Source organism: Mesoplodon mirus, assembly GCF_964341445.2.
Source record: "Mesoplodon mirus genome assembly, chromosome: 8".
NCBI classification, from domain to species: Eukaryota; Metazoa; Chordata; class Mammalia; order Artiodactyla; family Ziphiidae; genus Mesoplodon; species Mesoplodon mirus.
The window spans coordinates 28,270,036-28,289,185 of record NC_138984.1 but is presented as its reverse complement, the minus strand read 5'-3'; positions in this window follow the sequence as shown (position 1 = coordinate 28,289,185).

Below are 19,150 nucleotides of genomic sequence, written 5' to 3'. Positions count from 1 at the left end.
CAGTAAGAGTTTGATGATGTCTGGCCTTACATTTAGGTCTTTAATCCATTTTGAGTTTATTTTTTGGTATGGTATTAGGGAGTGTTCTAATATCATACTTTTACATGTAGCTGTCCAGTTTTCCCAGCACCACTTACTGAAGAGGCTATCTTTTCTCCACTATATATTCTTGCCTCGTTTATCAAAGAAAAGGTGACCATATGTGCGTGGGTTTAACTCTGGGCTTTCTATCCTGTTCTGTTGATCTATACTTCTATTTTTTGTGCCAGCACAATACTGTCTTGATTACTGTAGCTTTGTAGTATAGTCTGAAGTCAGGGAGCCTGATTCCTCCAGCTCCGTTTTTCTTTCTCAAGATTGCTTTGGATATTCGGGGTCTTTTGTATGTCCATACGAATTGTGAAATTTTTTGCTCTAGTTATGTGAAAAATGCCAGTGGTAGTTTGATAGGGATTGCATTGAATCTGTAGATTGCTTTGGGTAGTAGACTCATTTTCACTATGTTGCTTCTTCCAATCCAAGAACATGGTATATCTCTCCATCTCTTTGTATCATCTTTAATTTCTATCATCAGTGTCTTATAATTTTCTGCATACAGTTCTTTTGTCTCCTTAGGTAGGTTTATTCCTAGATATTTTATTCTTTTTGTTGCAATGGTAAATGGGAGTGTTTCCTTAATTTCACTTTCAGATTTTTCATCATTAGCGTATAGGAATGCTAGAGATTTTTGTGCATTAATTTTGTATCCTGCTACTTCACGAAATTCATTGATTAGCTCTAGTAGTTTTCTGGTAGCATCTTTAGCATTCTCTCTCTATAGTATCATGTCATCTGCAAACAGTGACAACTTTACTTCTTCTTTTCTGATTTGGATTCCTTTTATTTCTTTTTCTTCTCTGACTGCTGTGGCTAAAACTTCCAAAACTATATTGAATAATAGTGGTGAGAGTGGGCAACCTTGTCTCGTTCCTGATCGTAGTGGAAATGCTTTCAGTTTTTCACCATTGAGGATGATGATGGCTGTGGCTTTGTCATATATGGCCTTTATTATATTGAAGAAAGTTCTGACTGTGCCCACTTTCTGGAGGGCTTTTATCATAAATGATTGTTGAGTTTTGTTGAAAGCTTTTTCTGCATCTATTGAGATGATCATATGGTTTTTCTCCTTCAGTTTTTTTTTTTTTTTTTGCGGTATGCGGGCCCCTCACTGTTGTGGCCTCTCCCGTTGCCGAGCACAGGCTCCGGACGTGAAGGCTCAGCGGCCATGGCTCACGGGCCTAGCCGCTTCACGGCATGTGGGGTCTTCCCAGACCAGGGCACGAACCCGTGTCCCCTGCATCAGCAGGCGGACTCTCAACCACTATGCCACCAGGGAAGCCCTCCTTCAGTTTTTTATGGTGTATCACATTGATTGATTTGCATATATTGAAGAATACTTGCATTCCTGGAATAAACCCCACTTGATCATGGTGTATGATCCTTTTAATGTGCTGTTGGATGCTAGTTTGCTAGTATTTTGTTGAGGATTTTTGCGCCTCTGTTCATCAGCAATATTGGCCTGTAGTTTTCTTTCTTTGTGACATCTTTGTGTGGTTTTGGTATCAGGGTGATAGTGGCCATGTAGAATGAGTTTGGGAGTGTTCCTCCCTCTGCTATACTTTGGAAGAGTTTGAGAAGGATAGGTGTTAGCTCTTCTCTAAATGTTTGATAGAATTCACCTGTGAATCCATCTGGTCCTGGGCTTTTGCTTGTTGGAAGATTTTTAATCACAGTTTCAATTTCAGTGCTTGTCTTTGGACTGTTCATATTTTCTATTTCTTCCTGGTTCAGTCTTGAAAAGTTGTGTATTTGTAAGAATTTGTCCATTTCTTCCAGGTTGTCCATTTTATTGGCAAAGAGTTACTTGTAGTAATCTCTGATGATCCTTTGTATTTCTGCAGTGTCAGTTGTTACTTCTCCTTTTTCATTTCTAATTCTATTGATTTGAGTCGTCTCCCTTTTTCTCTTGATGAGTCTGGCTAATGGTTTATCAATTTTATTTATCTTCTCAAAGAACCAGCTTTTAGTTGTTTTGATCTTTGCTATTGTTTTCTTCATTTCTTTTTCATTTATTTCTGATCTGATTTTTATGTTTTCTTTCTTTCTGCTAACTGTGTGGTTTTTTTGTTCTTCTTTCTCTAATTACTTTAGGTGTAAGGTTAGGTTGTTTATTTGAGATGTTTCTTGTTTCTTAAGGTAGGATTGTATTGCTATAAACTTCCCTCTTAGAACTGCTTTTGCTGCATCACAAAGGTTTTGGGTCATCGTGTTTTCATTGTCATTTGTTTCTAGGTATTTTTTGATTTCCTCTTTGATTTCTTCAGTGACCTCTTGGTTATTTAGTAATGTATTGTTTAGCCTCCATGTGTTTGTATTTTTTACAGATTTTTTCCTGTAATTGATATATAGTCTCGTAGCGTTGTGGTCAGAAAAGATACTTGATATGATTTCAATTGTTTTAAATTTACCAAAGCTTGATTTGTGACCCAAGATAAAGTCTATCCTAGAGAATCTTCCATGAGCACTTGAGAAGAATGTGTAGTCTGTTGTTTTTAGATGGAATGTCCTATAAATATCAATTAAGCCCATGTTGTCTAATGTATCATTTAAAGCTTGTGTTTTCATTATTTATTTTCATTTTGGATGATCTGTACATTGATGAAAGTGTGGTGTTAAAGTCCTCTACTATGATTATGTTACAGTCAATTTCCCCTTTTATGGTTGTTAATATTTGCCTTATGTATTGAGGTGCTCCTATGTTGGGTGCATAAATATTTACAACTGTGATATGTTCTTCTTGGATTAATCCCTTGATCATTAGGTAGTGTCCTTCTTTGTCTCTTGTAATAGTCTTTGTTTTAAAGTCTATTTTGTCTGATATGAGAATTGCTACTGCAGCTTTCTTTTGATTTCCATTTGCATGGTATATATTTTTCCATCCCCTCACTTTCAGTCTGTATGTGTCCCTGGGTCTGAAGTGAGTCTTTTGTAGACAGCATATATACGGGTCTTGTTTTTGTATCCATTCAGCCAATCTATATCTTTTTGTTGGAGCATTTAATCCATTTACATTTAAGGTAATTATCAATATGTATGTTCCTATTACCATTTTCTTAATTGTTTTGGGTTTGTTATTGTAGGTGTTTTCCTCCTCTTGTGTTTCCTGCCTAGAGAAGTTCCTTTAGCATTTGTTGTAAAGCTGGTTTGGTGGTGCTGAATTCTCTTAGCCTTTGCTTGCCTGTAAAGCTTTAATTTCTCTGTCAGATCTGAATGAGATCCTTGCTGGGTAGAGTCATCTTGGTTGTAGGTTTTTCTCCTTCATCACTTTAAATATGTCCTGCCACTCCCTTCTGGATTGCAGAGTTTTTGCTGAAAGATCAGCTGTTAACCTTATGGGGATTCCCTTGTGTGTTATTTGTTGTTTTTCCCCTGTTGCTTTTAATATTTGTTCTTTGTATTTAATTTTTGATAGTTTGATTAATATGTGTCTTGGCGTGTTTCTCCTTGCATTTATCCTATATTGGACTCTCTGTGCTTCCTGGACTTGATTAACTATTTCCTTTCCCATATTTTGGAAATTTTCAACTATAATCTCTTCAAATATTTTCTAAGTCCCTTTCTTTTTCTCTTCTTCTGGAACCCCTATTATTCGAATGTTGGTGCGTTTAATGTTGTCCTAGAGGTCTCTGAGACTGTCCTCAATTCTTTTCACTCTTTTTTCTTTATTCTGCCCTGCAGTAGTTATTTCCACTATTTTGTCTTCCAGGTCACTTATCCGTTCTTCTGCCTCAGTTATTCTGCTATTGATTGCTTCTAGAGAATTGTAAATTTCATTTATTGTGTTGTTCATCACTGTTTGTTTGCTCTTTATTTCTTCTAGTTCCTTGTTAAACGTTTCTTGTATTTTCTCTATTCTATTTCCATGATTTTGGATCATCTTTACTATCATTATTCTGAATTCTTTTTCAGGTAGACTGCCTATTTCCTCTTCATTTGTTTGGTCTGGTAGGTTTTTGCCTTGCTCCTTCATCTGCTGTGGTTTTTTTTTTTTTTTTTTTTTTTTTTTTTTGTCTTCTCATTTTGCTTAACTTACTTTGTCAAATGTACAGTTGGAACATAACTTGTTCATATGTAGGGGACTTACAGGTCCGTGGTCCCCAGGACTGTCACGGCTTTGGCTGCTGGGGCCCCTCCAGAGCTGGCAGCCTCAGTAAGGCCCCCCTCCCATTGGGCTCCGGGGTAGTTCAGTGATGGCGGAGGGAAGAGACCCTGAGCCAGGAATTCCAGCTCTGCAGAAATACGGACTCCATTCTGGGTGCAGGGAGTGGGACTGCTCTGCTATACTCTTTTAGAGTACTAGTTTATGTTGTCCAATAGTCCCTAAGTCTTCCAGTATTCTGATATCTCTCTGTCTTTCAACGTCTAAATGACATAACTCAAACTTCATGTCATATAAAAATGGAAAGCACAAACCCCTAGTCTATTTTTTTTTCAAGATTCTAAAGATGGCACTTATCTTTTCCTGGTGGTTTTCCATCACTTCTTGTCTTTAATTTTCTCTTCCTAACTCAGTTATTGATTCCTGTCTGTCATGATAGATACCTTTCTAGGTTGCTGTCCCACTTTGCCTTGTTCTTCAAGTGGCCTCTTTACCTTCATGACTTATAGTACCACTGACACAGGGCTGTTGTGTAAACATCTTTTGCTGAAAGTTTGTACACAATGCAAGGACTTAAGCAAAAAAAAAAAATAAAAATATTAAAGAAATAAACAAATGAAAACAATATCAAATATCCTGAATTTTGCTATTCAGTTCCTTCCCAGAAAATCAGTTTTCTTTTTCAAGCACTGGCTGCTACTCCATTACTGGGACTCCTTTCCTCAGTTTCAGTCTTTTTTTTCACTCTCAACCTTTCTCACACATTTTCTTCTCCAAATCCCCAAGCAACCACGACTTCCTTCTTGAGCCCCCATGAAGCAAATTACAAATTTGTTTTTTTTATCCAAATAAGCAATTTAACTCCCTTTTGTCAATTCATTGCTTAGTTCCACAGTTGTCCCAGGATTTCACTCTCAAACAGAATGCCCTTAAGTAGGCCTTTCCAAACTAGAAGCATTATTAGTTGAAATGAGGAAATCAGTTTGAAGGTAGGTTCCATTTTTAATGGTGCTATTTTCTTTTGAACCTCTTATCATAGTTACATCATTGTAAATTAAAATTGGTTTGTATATACTGTTTACTAAGTTTTTACAAGAACACTGTAGACAAGATAATTATAACACTTCTACTGGAAAATTTACACAGGCTGTCCACATTTATCCCCAGTCTCTTCTAATGGCTATGGTTTAAAGACTAATATCCAATAACTATGTTTTCCTGACTCCTTTGTCAGAAGGGTTGTGCCAGTTGAAAGTAGAAGATATGGAAAGCAGAAGGGAGGTAGCAGTCATTTTTCCTCTGACACTAGTAAGTTTTAGCAGACATGGATTTTATGTGGCAACAAAACTCCCCATTTCCCTGGTTGGGGCACTGTGGAGAAGTGGTTTCCTGAAGTTTTCTGTTATCTGGATATTTGTACCAGTTCCCTAGTGTTTGGATTGCATCTTCTCTGAGCATTTCTTAAAGGTTTAGTGATTTCCCAGTTCTTCCAAAATACTTGTAAGCATTTAATTTCTACATTCAGACCTGTACCAGTTAGCTATTTCTTCACAAATACTGCTTAATATGGCCACCCCCAAGTCCAGGGGCTTAAAACAACAATCCCCTGTTCTCATAAATCTGCCATTTTTTTATGGTTGGCTGACCTAATCTGTGTGTGACTAAGAAGTGTGGTGCTGTTTCAAGCTGTCTGTCCAGCTGGGCTTGGCTTGGGGAACTTCATTGCACATATGTTAAATCTTGGGTCTATGTGGAAGAGGCAGCAACTACGTAGCTGGAGGGGAAGTCTTCCTATGGCAGTAGCAGAAGTACAAGGGTGCAAACAGAATCATGAAAGGGCACTTAAATCCTTGGCTCAGAACTGGTACCTTGTTACTTTTGTCTATAAACCACTGGCTAATGCAACTTACATGGGCAAGCTCAAAGCCAAAAACTGATGGAGCATACTTGTGGAGAAATTATACCAATAGCGTTAATCACAGGTGTTAAATTATTGAAAAGACTTATGAGACTCTGCAGAATATATTCATGCAAGGCTTTAATAATGGTGAAGGGTATGGTGAAACAGGAGAAAGAATGCAGAGTAGAGAGGATCAAGTTACCCAGGATAAGCTTGGTCTTTGGATGATAAACCACCAAGAGATGTGTGAGATACCTTGATTTCAAAGAAGCCAGTCTCATCTGAGCAGGAAAGGTCTTTTACACATCATTGGTCATATAGCTAAAACAAAGCTGCGTGATCAAGCTCAGTAAGAGAAACTCAGGTAACATAACCAATACCAGGTATAAACCACCAATATGCATATTTTCTATAAAAAATAGTGACAGGTTCATACAGGCTTCCCTTTGGTATGTTTTGAATTTTAGCTCAGGACAGAGCTAATCACTTGTTTGTGTATTCTATTCAGGTTTGCTTAAGGGTCTGTACCATGACTCCTGGAGTCCCTGGAGAAAAGCACAAACTTGCAGTGCGTACACTCTGCTAATGATGAGGTCATGACAAAGGTGTGGAGAATTTGGAGCCAGTCATTCTGTCTTCTACAAGCCTAGCCATACTTGAAAACATAGAGGTGTTCTGTTTCTTTGCAGTGAACTCTGATGGACACAGGCCCAATGTTTAAATGAAGACCTTGAAGATAAAGTTAACCTAGTTAGTTGTATGGATGAAATTTGGAACAAGGTTTTCTGATTGTAAAAATAGTGCCCTTATTACTCTACCAAGTATTTGAATCAATATGTAACTAAGATTTGGTATGATCAAGAGTCAGTGCAAATTGATAAGTAAAACGATGAAATGGGTGCTTGGCATTGGCATCAGCATCTCGCTGACTTTCCTCCTGGTAGCTTTATAACTAACATGTCCATCTTTGTCTCTCTCTTTCACACACACACACACACGCACACGCACACACACACACACACAAACACACAGAGTCTTGGAGCCCTTTTTGTATATTGTGGATACTAACATATCTAGTCAGCTAACCCATAAATCTGTGCTTTTCAAACTTTAATGTATAAATGAATTACCTGGTTATCAGGTTAACATGCAGATTTTGATTCAGGGAGTCTGGGGTGGGCCTGAGTTTCTGCATTTCTAATATACTTCCAAGTATTGAGATGCTTCTATGCTGATGGACTACTCTTTAACATTCAATGCACTAGAATAACATTTCCCTACATCCCTAATCTTCTTCCCCTACTTTAAAACTTTCTCTTTCTGTATCACATTCCTTCCAGGTTCTTTTTGAGGTGACAATAAAAAGTGTTTCAAGTGTTTCTCTTATGATAAATGAAAAACGTTTTTCTTGTAGATATAGCTTTATTTATAGCCCTTAAATCTTCTCAAACATGCCAAGGAAGATTATTTTTAGGGCTAGATACAACTCTGGATGTCCTTCAGTTGTTGCATCTCTGTTAGGTCAGCTCAAGATGCGAACAAGGCTTATTTGGACTAGACTGTCTGACTCTCTGCTCTTCATCTATAGGCAACTAAACAAATTTTCCTCTGAACATCTGGTCTGGTATCAGGAGTAATTGCTTCTTCTTTTGAGCCTGAGTTCTTGCCCCATTCTGACAAACTAGGATATTTCTTTTCATGTTCCCAAGCAGGAACGTTGACTTTGAAGCTTAGTCCAAGAGGTGGGTAGAGTCAAACTATCCAAGCCCAGGTCTCACCTCCCTGGATCTCTGCATATTTCCTGGGCCCTGACTCCTGGTAATCATTGTCTGTCTGCCAGGATAGCCTTTCTTCTTTCTTGCCAGAATTCACAAACATCAGTGTCTTGATCAGTTTATCACTGTGTGCACCGGACTATATTCTGACGTGAGCATCCAGTTTAGAATTCCTCATTGGCTTCCTATTACCCGAAGAGCATAGTCCAAGCTCCTCAGCACTGCTTACTATAACCTTTATGACTTGCCTTCTACATATCTCTCCAGCTCCACCCCTCACTGTGACCCCCTCATTCTACCATCCTGACATAGTGAACCACCTATATTTCTGTGATTGCCTCAGCTCTGTCCTTGCCCACATTTGTTCCTGCTATCTCCTCTTCCTGGAATGCCTATTTCCTTTTCCTTTACCTATCCAGCCTTTACTCATAATGTATCATTATTTCTCAGACTGTTTAGATGCCCCCAAATTACCCTGTTCTTAGTTCTTGCATAGAAACTATCATACCTTGTAATAGTGTTCTTCTTGTCAATATGTGTGCTTGGAGACTGAACTATGTAAAGGCAATGAAATGCTCTTTTATATTCCCTGTACCTAGCACAGCAATTGCTATTTATTTTTTCAACAAATATTTATTGTGTAAATAAATACAGTGTGCCTGTAGCTGGGCTAGGTCCATAAAATACACAATGAACAAGATGCTCAAGGAACTCCCAACAGGTGAGATAAGTCGTAAACATATATTTAGGATATGGGTTGAGAAGTAAAGGAGAGCTGCTATAGGATTATAGAAGCAAAGATGTGGGTTGCCTCCTCTAGTTCCGAGGGGTATCAGGAGGAGTCTGGCAGGCATATAGTGGGAGCTTAAGTTAATACTATACTTGTGGGTTAAATGAACCCTTGAGTGAATTATCTAGATGAATGAATGGATGAAGATACAGTTTTACCTTTTTGAATGAATTTTTTTCCCATGAACCAGTGAAAATGACAGCTAGGCTTCAAAAATAAGGAATTCAATTCATAGGACTCTATTTTCTTTAGTGGCTGTCCAACAGAGATAATTTTGGCTTATAATGACAAGATTTAAGAGCTTGCCTCTTGTAATTTAATCTGAATTACTAAGTCTGAATTACTGACTTAATAAGGGTTTCTGGGTATTTCTTTGTATCAATGGAGGCTCCTATGAAATAGGTAGTATCAGAACCAAAGAAAAGAATTCAAAGGCTACAGAATACTTATTGAATACTTGTGTGGAAGATGTCAGAGGATGTTAGCAATGTGCTTCAAGCACTTTCTTAGAAATAAACATTCCATATATATATATTAACATTTTTGTCAAATATTAAAATGCAATACTTGGTAAGGTGCAAATTCTCCAGATCTGTAGGGTCTAAACTTTCTTCTAATTAGTTACATTTCCTCTCTAAGCTTCAAATTCTCTATTAATTATTTGTGTTCCATCACAGAATACTTTTTTTTTTTTTTGGTTCTAAAATTCAGTGTCTCTGATACAGTGGGTGTATTAATTTTCTACTGCTACATGAAAAATTGTTGCAAACTACTGGCTTAAAACAATACATTTTTGTTGACTGCACAAAATGTTAAAATATCTTAAGTTCTGTAGGTCAGCATTCAGGTGGGCTTGACGGGGTTGACTGGATTCTCTCCTTAGTGTCATGTAAAGCTGAAATCAAGGTGTTGGCCAAACTGCATTCTCATCTAGAGAATCTGAAGAAGGATTAACTTCTGAACTCATTCAGGTTGTTGGCAGAATTTAGCTTTTTTGTGCCTTTAACTGAGATTTCTGTTTTTTTCCCTTTCTTTCTTTCTTTCTTTCCTTTTTTTTTAATGGACTATCAGACAGGGTTTGCTCTCAGCTCCTAGAGACTGATCTTAGGTCCTTTTGAGGTAGCCCCCTCCATCTTTAAAGCCAGCAAATTTGTGCCACATCCTTCTTGTCCTCTCAATCTTTCTGACTTCTTCTGCAACCAACCAGAGAAAGTACTCTGCTTTTAGGGGCTCATGTGATTTGGTTAGGCCCACTGAGATAATCTCCCCTATCTTAAGGTCAACTGTGCCACATAATATAGTCACATGTTCTGCCTACAGTCAAGGAGAGAAAGTCATTCAGGACAAATGTCATTTTGGGGTCATTTTAGAATTCTGCCTACCACAGAGTGAGGTGGAGAAAAGTCATTGGTAAAGCTTGTTTCCACCTAGAGGAATGTCACAACCAGTCTTTGTCCTCTGAATTTCTCATCGTAAAAAGGAAAAAACCCAGTCTTTCCTTCCTATTGGAGGGAAAGACCTCAGTTCAGTCTATCTCCTGTGTGTTTCTTTCCTGTGCATCTTCTTTACTTTTACACAGAAAATTTCACTTCTGACACTTCTGGTCACCAAATGTGTGGAGGTTTTTCCCCACATGGACAAGAAATTCTTGGACACCCTGCTGGTATCTGAGAATTCAACTCAATTCTGACACTGTTTACCTGGAGATAGCATCAGGTTCTACAGATTAATGGCTCAGTCCCTCAAGACTGTCCATCCCCCACCCCTCACACAATTCAGATTTCAGTTGCAAACCCAGGTTGTCATCTGGGCTTCTGATCAGTCAATCATAGATGGAAGGTTCCAATGACTCCTCTTCAGGTTTGGTTAATTTACTAGAGTGGCTCATAGATGCTGAGCTTCCATGTCTTCTCCAGGCTCCCACTCTCCCATTACCTCCATATGTTTACCAGTCTGGAAGCTCTCTAAACCCTGTCTTTTTGTTTTTTATAGAGGCGTCATTACATGGGCATGATTGATTAAATCATTGGGCTTTGGCAACTGATTCAACCTCCAGCCTCTCTCCCCTCCCCAAGGTCTGGGTGGGACAGAAAGTTCCAACCCTCTAATCACAGGGTTGGTTTCCCAGCAACCAGCTCCCATTCTGAGATCCAAAACTTACCTAATTAATGTAACAAAACATACTTTTTATTGTTCTCATCATTTAGGAAACCCCAAGGGTTTTTGGAACTCCGTGCCAGGAAGTGGGGGGCCAAGACCATTTACATTTTCTATTATCTCACACATCTGAAAGGGCCACCTAGTGAATTCACCAACTGAGAAATGTTAATTTCATAGAGAGGACTGTTTCTGTAGAGGTAATTCCATTTTTGATAGGGTCCTTGATTTTCTGCAATAACATCCAAAAGAAGAGTATTGCCAGACAACAAATTCTAGGATAGAAATCAGAAAGTCTGTACTCTGCTCTCACATCTATTACCAATCAAGTAAGACCTTGTGTAAGCCACATATATATTCTGTCCTCTATTTATTTAGAAAGTAGACCTTAGCATTATCCAAAGGCTAAAGGATTAAATTTAAGAATCAACTTGGAGAGTAGGAAGTGAAACTGTTGACCTGAAAAGAAAAAAGAAAAAACAAAGATAGCCAGCTATTTCTCCAGCAAAGATGAGTTTACTCAAGATTAGCAGAGAATTGCAATTCAGGGTCTGCAACCATGGTGAGCCACGTGCAAGTCTCCACACAGCAAGGGAAAGAGAACACTTTTATAGAGGAGAAAAGGAAGTTGGGAGGGCTAGAGTGAACAAAGAGTCCAGGGCTTTTCATTGGCTGAGTCCTTGCCAGGAAATAAGAGGAGTCTTTCTTCTTCCTGTTGCACTCTGCTATCATCTCAGGGTGTGAGAGCTGTCCTTTCTGGTCTCCCAACTCTATTTAATTGAGGCTTCTGTTTATTAATTTTTTACAAAAGAAAGTGATTATCTAGAGTAAATAAATTGCCTGTAATAAATTTATCTAGAATAAACTCTTTTTGACCTTAGAAATGTAATAAAAATACTCAGAAGCATTCTTTGATTTTGATCAAGTTACTGTTTTGGGACTTTGAGCCATTGCACAGAATTTTCTTTATTTGACTAAGGAAGGCATCTATCTAGTTTCCAGATTCCACGTACTCCGGGCTAGTCATAACAAAGCTCCATGTTCTTTAGCTTGTAAACACGAAAGCCCTTCTGAAAAATGGCAGCCTTATTGGAAACATTATTTAGCCACCTAGCAGGACTACTTTGAAAAGCCAGTACACATATTTTTAATTAACTTACTTAAACATTGAGACATAGACAATGTAAGTTAAGGAATTCAGTGATATGAGGTTTTGTCATTTTTCTAATGTAGTTCATGAACTCCTGATACCTGATCACATAATAAACAAAAAAGCATGCTGAAAATCTCTTACCTTCTGCAGTTAGACTCGTGACCTTAAGAAAATTCAGTGAGGAGCTCCCTACCTGTCTCTGACCAGTCCTGTCCTCTACTTGTGTGAGTTGTGCAAGGATGAGACCCCAGACTCTTCTGGACTCTGACTTAAATTTTTAAAAGGAAGAGGGGTTTTGTCCATTTTCTTGCATTATTTTAGGTAAAGCCACTTTTATTTTTCTGTGTAAAGATTTCTTTTAAAAATGTGATTGTGGGACTTCGCTGGTGGCACAGTGGTTAAGAATCTGCCTGCCAATGCAGGGGACATGGGTTCGAGCCTTGGTCTGGGAAGATCCCACATGCCACGGAACAACTAAGCCCGTGCACCACAACTACTGAGCCTGCGCTCTAGAGCCCGCGAGCCACAACTACTGAGTCTGCGTGCTGCAACTACTGAAGCCCGCGAGCCTAGAGCCCATGCTCCACAACAAGAGAAGCCACTGCAGTGAGAAGCCCGCACACCACAATGAAGAGTAGCCCCTGCTCGCCACGACTGGAGAAAGCCCGTGCACAGCAACGAAGACCCAACGCAGACAAAAATAAAATAAATAAATAAGTAAATAAATACATTTTAAAAAAATAAAAAAAAATAAAAATGTGATTGTTTCTGATCTTTCAGGACCTGTAAAGACTGGTTGCTATTCAAAACCTAGTTGCTACCCGGATGTTGATTACACACACAATGAAAACTCATGGAAATACATGTTTAGATATAGAATTGTATCATTTAGGAGGCTTTCATCTGCAACTTACAGAAAACTCAATCTAACTTAGTTTAAGAAAAAAATGTTGAATTTACTGGCTTATGTAACTCAACAGTCCAAGGGTAGCTATAACTTTAGGGGAGTCTTTATCCAGGATTTAATCAATATAACCAGTTCCAGCTTCTTTTTTCTCTCAATTTCTTGGCTCATTGTGGACAGATAGAGCCTGTTCTGTTCAGACAGAGCCAAGATTTTTTTTCCCCCCTTCGGTACACGGGCCTCTCACTCTTGTGGCCTCTCCCGTTGAGGAGCACAGGCTCTGGACCCGCAGGCTCAGCAGCCATGGCTCATGGGCCCAGCCGCTCCGTGGCATGTGGGATCTTCCCAGACCAGGGCACGAACCCGTGTCCCCTGCATCGGCAGGCGGACTCTCAACCACTGCGCCACCAGGGAAGCCTCAGAGCAAGATTTTTTAGAAGCTGACTCTGAGACATGATTAAATGTGCAAGAATATTATTAGGGGAAGTGATTATGTGAATGGAAATAGGGAGGAAGCTGGGAGTGTCTGGAGAGCCATCATACCTCAGTGCAGTGAAGGAGAGAGAGAAAGAGAGAGACAGAGAAAGAGAAAAACAGAGACAGAGAATAGGGAGAAGTGTCGTAGACATCTGTGCAGTGTAAGGTAAGCTCAGTGAGCTTTCTGGGAGTCCTTGAGCTGAAGTCAAAAAGCAAAGAAATTCTGTGTCTCTTAGGAGTTCATTTTAGAACTCTTAACTTGGTAGGGAGCTGCACTTGGTAGGCAAGACCTTGGCACAAGTCTGGTAATGAAGTTTAAAGTGCAGCACTTGAGGTGCTCTGTCACTCACGTTCCTATAGCAGAAGATCTGTAGGCACGTTCTCATGGATGCCACAGGCAAGTTGTCCCATCACAGTGCCAAGATAGCTGTCAGTAGAGCCTAGGATGATGTGTATCCTTATTTACTTTCACTTCGAAATAAAAAGAAAGTCATGTGCCCAAAGTTTCAAGATTCAGATTCAAATCTCTTTAATTATGATTGGCTGAACCTGATCATGTCCTCAGTCCTGACTTATTCACTGTGACTGGGGCTTAGATACGATATTGGCTTAGATACGATATTGGCTTAAGCCCAAGAGGGCATCCCAAGGAACTGAAAGAAATATTAGTCCTATCCTATATCTGTTAGGTTGCTTTCGACTGCATGTGAGAAAAACACCAACTGGAATTAGCTTAAACAATGAAGACATCTATAATCACATATAACAGAAAGTCAGAGAGAAAGTGGGTTCCAGGTATGGTTCAAATAAAATATTGGCTCCATCTTTTTACAATTCTTTAAAGGTTAGCTTTACTATCAGGCTGACTTCCTATGAGGTTTCAAGATGTCTGACAGCAACAACTGAGACAAAATACCTCCTTTTTTATAAAAACATGGGAAAGAGAAAATGCCACTAACCATGATTAGATTAGGTGCCTTTAGCCATATGGGCAGCGTGATGATTAATTTTATGTGTCAACTTGGCTAGGCCATAGCCTAGCTGCTAGATGCTGCTGTGATGATAGCATTTACAATCAGTAGACTGAGTAAAGCAGATTATTGTCTATAATGTGGATGGGCCTCATCCAAACAGTTAAAGGCCTTAAGATCAAAGACTGAGATTTCCTAAAGAAGGAATTCTGCCTCAAGATTACAACATAGAAACCTTGCCTGAATTTCCAGTTGCTGGCCTGCCTCTCATATTTCCTACTCAAGACTATGTCAACTCTTATTTGAATTTCCAGCCTGCTTGCTTCCCCTACCATTTCAAATTTGCCACCCCTCCTCACAATGGCATGAACCAATCCCTTAAAATAAATCTCTCTCTCTATATCCTATTGGTTCTCTTTCTCTGGAGAATGACTAATAAAGACCAAATAGGGGAAGATTAAATGTTAGAACAGAATTTGAATTCTGTGAGAAGCAAAAGGAGTAAATGGATGTGGGGTTGTCAACAATAATATTTATTACACTGACAGTAGCTCTACAGTCAGGAAATTCAGAGGAAGGTAGAATGGCTATCGAGAAGACTGACAACGAATAATCCTACAACAATATAGGTTTGTCACATCAGATTTGTTTAAGAGTATGAATAAAAGTTTACTAAATTTTGATAACTCAAGACTAGTCACTCCTGAAAACCTCCACAGATTTCAATTTCAAGTGAGCTATACAGGGAACCACTGGCTCACCTAGTTTTGATTTGAGTCTTAGGACATGCAAAGACTGAATTTGACACATCATTTGTGAGGGAAAGAAGAGGGAAAGTGTAACTAGGATTTGAACTAATGACTAATAACTAATAAGCTACACACATAATAAACAGTGTAGGTTATATCTTTAAAATTATTGTATTTGTTGTTATTATTACCTGATCTTATGATGGCTAAATCATTTTCTCAGAATTGATGATCTTTTTAGTCTTGGAACATTTGATGGAGTGAGCACAAACACATCAGACAAAAAGCACGCTTTTTGTGCCCTTACATCACTCTCTAACTTGCCACTTCTTCACCTTGGTCTCAGTGATTCCTAACAGGGGTCACTGGAACAAAATTTGACAGTCCCTGATGAAAATAAGTAATTTTTTTACAGTGAACCCTTAAGTGAATCACCTGCTCCTGTGTTGAGTCACACTTCTTGTCCTGAAACAGATAATTTCTTTCAACTGAATGCACAGTATTGCTTTTGTGTTTATTCCCTGATCTCCCAAAGGGAAATTTCCATTTCATTCCAGCACTTGTTTCATGTTGTATCATACTGACTGGCAAGAGTGGCTATGGCTAAAAGACAAAATAAACCAGAATTTTGTTTCTCAGATCAGACCAGGTTTCAGTTCAAATGTTCACTGTCTGTCCTCTCTCTGCAGAACCCCTCAGGGAGGGCTTATTTCTTTCCCTTTCTTCCCCATCATGTTTCTGGTTTAAAAGAAAAAAGAAAAAGAACAAGAAAAAGAAAAGGGTTAGCACAAGTGATATTTTAAATGTGGATGCTAAATCCTGAGGTTATTGTACTGTGAGAACATTTCCTGGGCTGTGAAACAACTTACCAACAAACTTAAAATAGAAATGCATTGGGGCTTCTCTGGTGGCGCAGTGGTTGAGAATCTGCCTGCTAATGCAGGGGACATGGGTTCGAACCCTGGTCTGGGAAGATCCCACATGTCACGGAGCAACTAGGCCCGTGAGCCACAACTACTGAGCCTGCACGTCTGGAGCCTGTGCTCCGCAACAAGAAAGGTTGCGATAGTGAGAGGTCCGCGCACCGCAATGAAGAGTGGCCCACGCTCGCCGCAACTAGAGAAAGCCCTTGCACAGAAACGAAGACCCAACACAGCCCAAGATAAAAAAAAAAAAAAGAAAAAAGAAATACATTGGGTGAAATCCTATCAGTATGTCATGAAACATTGTCAGAGTTCAGGGAACCAAGAATTTCTGCTCTAAGCTAATTTTTTCTTATTTTATTAGTCAGTGATGGCAGTTCAGGGAAAACCAGCTACAGTAGGATAATTTTTAGTTTTCATGTGTCCTAGCAAACTACTATAGTCAGTTACAAATTTCAAGTACACTAATTCTAAATAAATAAAAGAAATTAACATTCGTTTGGCTGTTACTCTGTGCCAGGTGCTTTTACTTCTCTCAATATCCCCATTTTACTGATGAGGAAACAGAGGCTCCAAGAGGTTAAGCAACCTGCCCAAGTTCAAACCAGGGTCAGTCTTCTACAGCTTGATGAGTTGAATTTTCCAATGCCTTAAATGTGATTCCTCATGAATCCCCACATTAATAGGATGATCATTTTCAGGGAGGTGGGAATGTCATCCACAGTTATTGAACACCCAGTTTTCACCTGGTACCTGCTGGGCAGTTTCATTTATGACATCTTAAATTTCCCATTTTTGTAGATGAGGGAACTAAGAATTTGAGAAATGTAGTAAGCCCAAGATCACATATTGTGCATAGAGGAACAAAGAATTAAAATCAGATACTTCTGACCCCACCTCCCTCCACTGGGCAAAATCTGCATCACTTTGGATGAAAGTTTACAAGACTTCCATGTACCATTGTTATTGGGACTAAGTTATTGGTAAACTTGAATATCATTTTGTAAAACAGCAAAGCACCTAAGAGCAATTAATGACAAGGACATGGAACAGACATACATAAATTCATAGACTGGGAAACATATTGTGTCCTCTATCCACTTATGAATGGGCTGAGAAAGTGTAGGTCCTGAGAAAGTGGTTTAGAAAATGCTCCACACCCTTGTGTTCATAAAACCAGTATAGTTAACTAAAGTATTAATCCTTCTGAGAGAATCCATTTTCCTTCCTGCATACTCCTTCTCCCTCTCTTACATGATGTCAATATCAGGGCATTTTTACTGTGAAATTGCAATTATAAAAGAATTAATTGCTGTCTTCTTTACAGTGAATTAAGCCATCCTTCCTTCCTTGGAGTTACTATGTAAATGACACTTAGTTGTGAATGTCTTTATTTATTTTTTATTTTTTAAAATTTTGTATTGGAGTATAGTTGATCTACAATGTTGTGTCAGTTTCAGGTGTACAGCAAAGTGAATCAGTTATACATATACATATATCCACTCTTCTTTAGATTCTTTTCCCATACAGGCCATTACAGAGTATTGTGTAGAGTTTACTGTGCTATACAGTAGGCCCTTATTAGTTGTCTAGTTTATATATAGTGTGGATGTCTTTAAAACCCATAAGTATGTTTGAATTGGGAGCCTAGTTTTTATAGCAAGATCTGAAAGCTATGTGACATATTTCTATATCGATAACTCCTATTAATTTGGATAACAAATTATGCTAACAATTACAGTTTATTTCAGCTTAACAAATATTTGTTGGACATCTGTCATGTTTCAGGTACTGGACTAATGGCTGGGGAAGTTTAGCTGAACAAAACTGTGCCTGTCCAGTTGTCCTAAAGTGACAGATGAATAAACAGATGGTTCCCACTTTCTGGGATAAGAGATAAGATAGAGGAGGGCACAGAAATGTGGAAATGTACAGGTGATAGACTTCCCTGGAGCAAATGACCAAGATTCCCAGTTCATAGATTTGCTCATGGTCCATCCTTTCTGTGGTCATTTGTTCTTAGAAAAGGAGGACAGGAGCATGATAAACTCTGCTTCCTTGCATACATTATTTGCATGCTTGTCTCTTTCCTGCATAACTTGGTAAGTTAACTTTGAAGGAGGAAGACGGTTTTCATTTGATTTACTTTGACCATTAGAGTGAGATGGATTTCTAACATAACTTTGGGATGAACAAAACCATTAAGTACACACCATACATGTGGTATGCATATTACATTAAATTTGAACTGGAGATTTCTGATTTGGTCCTATAAAGGGGCTTTTCAGAGTACTATTTTTGAGTGGAGAATCAACCATATTGATTTATCTCATTCCTATTGTTCAATAAATAGGCTATTCAGGTCTTAAATTAGAGCAAAGAGTTTTCATGAAATTAATAGAGTTCATTAGCTCTTGCAAAAGCAATTCATTAGGGTGAAGATATAAGAAATTTAATAAATAGTTCAAAATTTTGGGAAGCTTACCTTAAATCATGATTTTAAATTAATTTCTGTTCCTTTGTTGGATATGCTTAAGTGCTCTGATAAACATGCTAATGGTGTACAAGAAAGCAAAGTTTTTGATGAAATCACAAACTGGGTGATACTTAATCATCTGAAAAGACATTCAACCTCATTTATAATGAGTGATGCAAATAAGGCAACACTGATATGTTGTATTTTACACTTTAGATGGGAAAAATCCAAAATTTCAACAACATACTCTATGGCAAGCAGGAATTAAATACTCTCACATATTATTGTTGGGATTACAAAATGGTAAAATACCAACAGAGGAGAATCTGGCAGTTATGTAGTGTATAAATTAATTATTGCTGGGTAACAAACTACACTGGCAATAATTAATTTATACACTATATTTAGTAGCTTAAAACAATAGCCATTTATTCAGTGTACAGTTCTGTGGGTTGCAAATTTAGGCTGCCCTCAGCTGAGCAGTTCTTCAAATCTTTGCTTAGTTCTCATATGTCTGCTGTCTGTTGAGGATCAGGTTGGCTGACCATGGCTAGGCCATCTCACATATCTGGGGCATTGGCTGAGAAAAGCATGTTGACTTGGCTCTTCCCTAAGTGGTGTTTTATCCTTCAATAGGCTTGACTAACTTGCTCATCTCTTGGAGGCAATGATCCTGA